Genomic DNA, 8864 nt, shown 5'->3' on the forward strand with positions numbered 1-8864 from the left:
TTACATTTACATACCTTGTTTACCTGGCTCAAGTGGTGGTTCTGGGGTTGTTGTGTGAGCCACCGCTTGAGAATTGTCGTCTTTTTTAAGAAAAAATGTTCTTATGTCCACCTTCAAAAACTCTGAGTCCGACTGACAGTTTAAACATTGTCAGAGCTCACAGGATAGGTACCTGCCAGCCAATAAGACAGATGTTTATTTCCNGGTAAATATAAACATAACATTGTGATCACACACTTTGTATGGGTCACACGTGCGTTGCTTCAACAGAGACGCTTCCCATTCACTTCTAATAGGGTGACGTCACGCTTTGCCGAACTGCATTGTACTTCTGTCGCGTTGCTTTGCCTCTGTTGCTCACTTCGAGAGTTGAGAAAAGTTCAACTTTTCAAGCGTCAACGGAAGCACCAGCCAATCAAATCATATGCCAAGCTCTCGCCAATCAAACAGCATACTTGTGTGTCCAGGGAGGGAGATTAATGTGATTGGTTGTTGGTCGCGCGCCAGACACGCCCACCGGCAAGCTTCAACGCACGCTGCCGTGTGGACGTACCGTAAAAGCTGAACAGTTCATATAAGCATGCCCTTTCACAGCAGGCTGGATCTTTAATAATTCTGCAATTCAATAGTACCATACAACCTCCAACTGCTTGACCTAGCCATATAATAGTATTTAAAGCAACAGAAAAAAATCTCAGCTGTGAGTGGAAATTAGAATTTCACACCTTTCCTGTTCCAGACTCGTTTAGCAGAGCTCTCATACTTCAGCTGCCAGGTGTTGAAAAAAAAGGGATGACACACCTATTACTTTGATGGGCTGTGTAAGCTATAATGCATTTTGGGCCTTTCATATGTTTTTACTCTTCTTACAGTCAGCTTTTGAGCCCGTACAAACTCCAGTAACAGTCTTGGTTGAATACAAAAAAATACAGCTTCAACTTCTGAAAGAGATTATTAACATACGGAGATCAAATGTCTACTGGATTTTTTTTTCATTCTCATTAAAAGTAGAATGACAGTAAGAGGTCGAATAGATGTACGTGAGGGGTCCAGTCAGTGTGAATTCTGAGTGATACGTTTTGTATTCCTCCCCGTGACTTCAGGGATCCTCAATCAGGAAACTCACTGTAACTCAGGCAGCTATCAGAGCTGAGGATGACACTTCAGACACCCAAACTGATTTAGCAGTTCATACACGCAGATAACATTATTGATTACTTCAGATTTTATAACATGTTATCAGAGTTGAAGCGTACTCTTTATGAGCCAGTCCACTGCGGAGGAAATAAAACATAGAAGAGCAGAGATTTATTGCCACGGTATATATGTCTGTCAAAGTAATATATCATTTACTGCGGTTATGATTGATAAATGTTGCTAAAAAGAGTATTTTTCATTCGTCCTATATTGTAACTTATGGATGTTTTTTTTATATTGACCAATAAATACTGATTTACAAGACTGTTTGTTCACACTACAATGTTTAGCTTCACATGATGGTTTGTACACTGTGCCCGGATAGGACTTGGGTTGTGGTTGATTAGTCTCTTTTGCTTTGGTTTTGCTCTTTTGATAATGATGACCTGGAAATACAAAGTGAGATAAGATATAAGAGCTGGAGCAATGTTCCAGACCAGGGGTGTTTCTCAATGTCGAGTAGGCTTGCTTGGTAGCACATGTCTTCCGAGCGTCTTGCTTCAGAAGCGAGGCAAGAATACTTCCTGGCATTTGTAAAACGAAGAGTGGAACAGGCGAGCAAGTGTGCGTCATATGAGAGGCCCCGCCTTACATTTTCCGCCACAGATTTGGGGAAATTGGTCCGTGCGCAAAGCATTGTGGGGATTTTAAGACCGCGGAGTCTACACATGTGCAGCCTCGAAATGTGTCCAAACGAAGTACGCCGGGCTCGGTAGAATTCCAAGTATGCTGGACATTGGAACAGTACTTGGGCGGCACTCGATGACGTAGTATGCTTGAAATAGTGGCTCTGGAGCAGCTTTACTCGAGATTGAGAAACACCCCAGGGCTGAGAGGGCATCCACCCCGAGAACGGGGGAGGGGAGGGGGGTGACGTCACGTCGTGTCACTTGACTTGGATTTTGAATTGAGCCGTCCCTTTATAGATACTATCTCTTTACATATTGGTGATGGGAATTCCGGCTCTTTTTAGTGAGCTGGATCATTTGGCTCGGCTCACTAAGAAGAGCCGGCTCTTTCGGCTCCTAAACGGCTCTTCATTTTGCCACAGTTTACCGCGGAGCCTCAGTTTCACCTCAGTTATCGCCGCTGCAAGGCTCCGGCTAGCACCCCCTGTCAAGGCTCACCGGCACTACACTTTCCGTCATAGGAACACGCTTTGCTCGCGGCAAAAATAATCCCACCAGACTCCTTTGCCCCTCCAACAGAGGGATGTCCTCGTCCTTTTTCCTTTTCGTCATTTCAAGCTATAAAAACTCTCGATCTTCTCTCAACGCCCCTCGGCTCGAGTTCAGGGCGTTCCGAGCTGAATAAGGAGCGTCAAATGACGGCAAGACGCCCCCCTGGCGGAAACGCTGAGCTGGAGAAATTCTCAAAATGTTAAGGAAAGGTGCATCAATGTTTTCTTTGTTATTTTCTTTAGCACCTTAAATATTGTTTATATATTATTGAAAATGAATACTTTCTTATCACATTATGCATACGTTTACCCACAAATAAATACAAGAGAGTGATACAAATGATGTGACTGTACAACTTTATTGTTTTTTGCATGGGATACTATCTCGATTATAATTATAGGGTTTGGATTTCTTTGATTTCAAGATAGGTCTCCATTTATTTATAATCGCCAGTCCCAATTATGTAGAACGCAGAATCATGTCCGCAATATGACATATCTTCAAAAAATGTCAACACAGCTCAAATTAATATAATCTAGTTCCAAAATGGAAAACATTAGCGTCACACACAGACACACGGCTGCAGACACACTACTGAGCACCGACCTTGGGTTAAAAGGTAGGAAAGAAGGAAGACAAACTAAAGGAAGAATAGCCCTTGTCACCCTAAGGACAACGTTATTAGTTACAGGAAGAATGGGGGAGACATGCACTTCAGAGTGTTATTTCTCTCTCCCCCTATCAGTGGTCTCATCTCTCTGTATCTCACTCCTGCCATGTCTCACTCACTTTTCTAAGGGAACTCGCTATCTGCTAGCAGAGGGGTCTTTGGTCTCGCAGAGGCCAAGGGAAGGATCATTGGCTCTGTGAATGTGTGTGTGTCATACAGGCACTTGAAAGAGATGGGTCTGATGCCATAATAAAAGCATTAGTGGGATGTAGGGACTGAAAGGCTGAGACAGGATGAAATACAATGTCAAGAGAGCCAGAGATGGACCATGGAACAATATGTGTGGGAACGGTTTGGTTTTTTTCTCAAGCTCCTTGCTTATTAACTATTGTATATCCTCCCTTCCTTCCATGCCCTCTCCTTCCCTTTCTTTCACCCCACCTTTTTGTCCAGTTACCTTGTTTTTATCCACTTTTCTTCAGTTTCAATTCCGCTTCCTTATTAATAGCCCTCTTACGTCCCTTAGCATTGAATCACAGCAGGCAAGCTAAATACATTGAGTGCCAAAGAAAGAACAAATAGGCAGGAAATGATATTCCCATTAAAATCTTGGCTGCTCTCATTGTTATCGACATGGCAAAGTTCCTTGCTGCTGTAAGGGCAAACAGTAAAACTGGAGCTTGAATATGCGCGCGCACACACAGACTTCTTTGAGAATGGTGTTGGTCTCAGCAGTGTATGTCTTTCCTTCAAAACACATCCACCTACAGAGAAGGTCTGGTGCTGGCTTTGTTGGGGTTTCTTGACAGCCACCCTATCCCCTTGTGTTCCCATGAGAGTATATCAAAGCTTTGAAGCTCCCTTTGGATCACACAGAGCCAAGCTGTGTTACTGAGGCAGCTGTGTGTACATATGCATACTGAGACAGTGTGATGTTAAGTAAAGACACCCAGCAGGCACACACACAAAAAACACAATATTGCACATAAAGTACTTACAAGCACGAATAATACACACAGCCAGCAGAATGCACCATGAAATGGAAAGGATGGGCTGCTGTTCCGCTTATTTCCACAGGGTGTGAGTGCAGCTTGTGATTGGGAATGAATGCGCAGATTACTGTGCGTTAGCAGGTGGGGGGGGATAGTGTATCAGAAAGAGACAGGAGAGAGACTGCCATCCTCGTTTGGTGGGGATGATGCAGTGAAAAATATATGTTTCACCACTGATAGGTACAACAGAACGAACCATTAAACAAGTACTTTCAAACTGCTCTGTGAGCCGCTGTCAAAACCACCGGAAACATGAAAGCTTAGCATCCAATCATATCAAATCATTTGACTTTGAAATTGGAACATAATGTCCATTTTGCTCTCCAAATATATGCGTGTATCTCAGAGGCCGACATTAACCTATACAGTAAAAATGAAGATGTCTCCTGTATCCATTTCTTACCACCTGGGCTATTAAAATAAATGCAATCTGCTCGAAAACTATATTAAATTCAACACTAGAGCTCAGTAACCCAACCAAACCACATGATACCAAATGTACCCGTGTTTTTTTTATTGTAAGCCAAATAAAAATGGTCATCTGCTGCCACTGTCACATTATAACTTTTATAATCACAATTTACACAGAATCAACGTCTGTTGGTTATTATGCATGTGTTAACATTCCCAGTAAGCAGTGCCATTGGGTTTATCAAGCAGACTTTTTTTAAAAGTCTGAGTATCAGCAATCTGCAATTAAAAAAAGAGTTCACGTGTTCATTCATACTTTTGTTCATATTGTAATAGTAATTGACCTTTGAACTATTCATCTTCGCACTCAATTCATTGGATTTAGGTCAATTTTTGTTTGAGCAATGGATTTCTGAAACTTTACAAATGGTTCGTTTTGTAATGTTGACCAGGAAGGAAATTCAATATAATAATTTTAAAAGGATTTTTGTTTACAAAAGTTCATCATCAGATATACATTGTTTAATATCTAACATAAAAGTTAATGAAGGGTTTTGTCTAAACCGGCTAACTTTCGACATGCGCCCTCATATCAAAATGCAGATTTTCCCCATAAAATGTTAAAGTGATGCCAGAAAACAATATGTATGTTCGTCACAAACGGTATAACTACTCCAAAAATATGAAAATCGTGTCAAATAGATCGTCAGACGGCATAGACAGCTTTGTTATGGAGCTCCGAATAAATAGGGGATCGATGTCCGGTCGGTCTGCCGGTGGGCGAGTAGCAGGCAGCAGGCCTACACTGAAACTGTGATTTCTGAATTAGTTTCTTTTACTGTCCTTTTTGCTGTAGATTAAGTGAAGGAAAACCCTAACTCTGGATGTATTTGTTGTTTGAGGTGCGATACATGACTCAGCAGCTTTAACACGTGAAGAAACTATTATTTTCCGCTACGCTCGAATGCATTATTTTCGTCTTAAAGTGGGCGGGCCATAATCTTGTCCGGAAGTGACGTTAGTGCCCTCATACTATATTTTTGTAGAAAAACCCTGTAATGTATGACGCACTGCGTACACCAGCAATACAAATGTTGAACTTGATTGGACGGGCTAGTAGGGAGTTTGCTTTTGATAAAAAACAGTTACTTTGACTATCCTCCTTTGGTGTTAATTTCTCTTGGATGCACAAGCATTTGTTGGTTGGATTTCAGCTGGCTGCATGGTGTGTATGTCGTTTGATAGCATGACATATTGATCGAAAGAATCCCACTAGGGCTGCTCGATTATGACAAAAATCATAACCACGATTATTTATTTTAGCCAATATTGATATCACGATCAGTGTTTCCGCCAGACCAGGGCTGAGAGGGCGTCCACCCCGAGAGCGGAGGGGGGGGTGCTTGAATTTTGACTTGAGCCGTCCCTTATAGATACTGTCTTTTTACGTTAGTGACCCGGATCATTTGGCTCGGTTCTCTTAAAGCGCCGGCTGTTTCGGCTCCTAAACGGCTCTTCATGTTACCACAGCTTACCACGAAGCCGATGTCGGGGAAAGATTTTCAATACTCTGAAAAGAATCCCACCAGACTCCTCTGCCCCTCCAACAGAGGGATGTCCTTGTTCTTTTTCCTTTTTAATTTATCTGTCAGTCTTTATAACTGGTGTGCACCATCACAGTGAGATGACACCTCAACGTACACGTGTGTTTGTGTTGTTTTGTGTGCAAATTCACTTCCCTAGTCGGTGATGGTGGTCTGACATACTCTTTGTTACCACAACCTTAACGGTACATTAGAAAAGATGTGTGTTACCTTTATACTAGTCATTTTACTCCGGTCAGGTTTGTAATTCAATTATGTTGTTGAATTTCATTTTCTTTTTACTTTCGGTATGACTGTGTGTAATTAACTGTGTGTAATTTGGTGTTTCATTGTTTTTTTGTTTAAGGACTTGTCCAAACTGAAACTCCGACGAGTCTGTGTTTTGCATTGATTCTTGTGTAAACTGTTTACTCTAATCTTATTTTGTTTTCCGGGTTGAAAATTTCGCAGTGGCGACATACATCGTCTTTATTCAGTACCTGGAGATATGAGTAGTAGAATTGAGGGTAGACGGTTCAAATTTTGTCAACGTTCTACAACAGCGAAAAAGGGGGTGTCTGTCAGTATTTCTGACAAACCACAGGGACAGAGTTCTACTCAGACTCCGTCGACGACTCTATATGCCGTTCTATCTTTGAGTCACCGCTACCCTTTGGAACTCCTGGTAGATTTACTCTGCCCCTATCCTCACACTATACGCCTACAAAAGTGAGACTTTCGGAAAGACGACCAGTGCGGCGGTAGCGACCTGTGAGGGGACCACGGCACCAAACCCTAACTCCCGACACGTTAATTAACATAAAATTAAGAGCTAATGCTGAAAACCGACATGGCCCTAATGCTTTTGTTGGTTAGCTTTATTTTGCTAATAAAAACGGACGTAGGGAAGGAGTGACTACGAGAGTTAAAAGAACCGCAATATTGTGGACGGGAACGCCGGTGAAAACGGGGAGGGATTTTCCACACAACCACTGAAACGTCAGACAAAATTATTTAGGTATATTTGTGCAATGTTCCCTTCGAAATAAGGCACAGAAATAAGACGGCCAGTCGAGATCTCATCTCTAATCCTTGTCAATTTCCAACACTCACTGTAATCCACATAGTCAGTAAATATATACAATCCCAACACTCAGCGAGGTTATAAACTAACTAGAAGAAAACCTAAAAAAAAACTAAAGAAAAACACTATAACATATGTATAAACTAAACCAAAAGCAACTAATTGGAACTTCAAGTCCCATAGGACCAGATGATCACCACATGCAGGCCTATAGCGCCATGCGCCATGAAAGGAGGCATGCACTCGACTGTTTTAGAGCGCTAATTTTTTCAATTAAATTTATATAATATAAAATAAAAAAAATGGAAAAAAAAAGAAAAAATGACCAGGGGAACCTAAGTAGCTAAGAAAAAAGTCTCTCTGACAGGTATCCGTCGACATGGAATGGTGAGGCCGTAGCATAGGAAGTGTGGATCTCGAACGTAGTGTTGGTTATAATAAAGCGATGGTGCCCCCGGTAAGTTATCGGAGCAATGCTAAAAGGGTACCCAGGCAGGTGTAAAGGTGAACCTGTTTGTTCCGTAGGGTCAGTGGTTAGTGTGTAATGGGCACCTAGGGAATAATTGTTCCAGCCCCAGACTTGTCAAAAAGTGCTATCTCGGTATACGAGCGGCACTTGACAGGTTGCCCCCCCACAGATACGGCGTGACACTCGACGTACGGTGGAGCGCCCTGCGCGTGTCGCATTCGTCTTGGAGGGCTTCTGTACATCAACTAGACATGCCGTTTCATGCCAAACCCTTTGATATAGTAAAGGAAAACCTTCCCGTACGTATTGTGCCGTAGATTGTGGTCTCGGACCGACGCCCCTTTGCACCGCGGACAAGGGCTCAAACAAGTTAGGACAGTTTCTACTGTGCTGACGAAAGTATAAAAAGGCAGTGAACAATTTATTTTATACGCCAATTGCACCGCTGGTGACCACAGGGTCGTTTAGTATGGTTCGCTCTCCAAAAAAGGTCTCATCCTCTATACAGTTACGGGTTTGTAGGGTCGAATATTTTATGGACCTTTACACCTGGTAAGGAGTATAGGATTTTTGGACAGACTACCACCGACTGCAACCTCACTGGATCACTCAAACTCAACTCAATGAACTTTTCGTTTCCACATTGACTAAATTAAAATAACGTCCCAGACTAATAATTTACAGGAACAAATGAACACTCTACCGTCACCCGTATTTCTTTTACGGATATGAAACAAAACCATAATGATCATCCATGCTTTTGTACCAAAAGGAACAAGGGGTCAGACAATGACCAGTGAACAAAACCTGTTGAAATTTTATGACGATAGGATGTTTTTACGACATTTTTAGGCTAAAATAAATACACATTATTTTGTAAAAGGCTCATTTTTGTAAAAAAATAACTAATTCTTTTTACCAGAAGGGAAATAATAAGTATAGCGCTATTTATGGCATGGCACCTGAACAATAAGCGGCTATAATAGCATGGCACTCAAAAACCATAGCAATGTAGGGATATTAAGATGACAACTTTTGTATGACAAGTTTATAATAATAAAAGACAAAATTCAAGTTTTTTACCTACAAAAGTTTCAGTTACTTATTAGCATAAAATTATTAGCACTAGTTCGCAAAGGCGGTCCCCGCGCAACCGGCGTAAACTCCCGTAGGTTTTTTAATATTAAGCTCTCTTCTAGCTCTCAAAAAATAGCGAA

The sequence above is a fragment of the Notothenia coriiceps genome, unplaced genomic scaffold, assembly GCF_000735185.1.
Source record: "Notothenia coriiceps isolate Sejong01 unplaced genomic scaffold, NC01 NC01_scaffold00037244, whole genome shotgun sequence".
In the NCBI taxonomy this organism is placed as follows: Eukaryota; Metazoa; Chordata; class Actinopteri; order Perciformes; family Nototheniidae; genus Notothenia; species Notothenia coriiceps.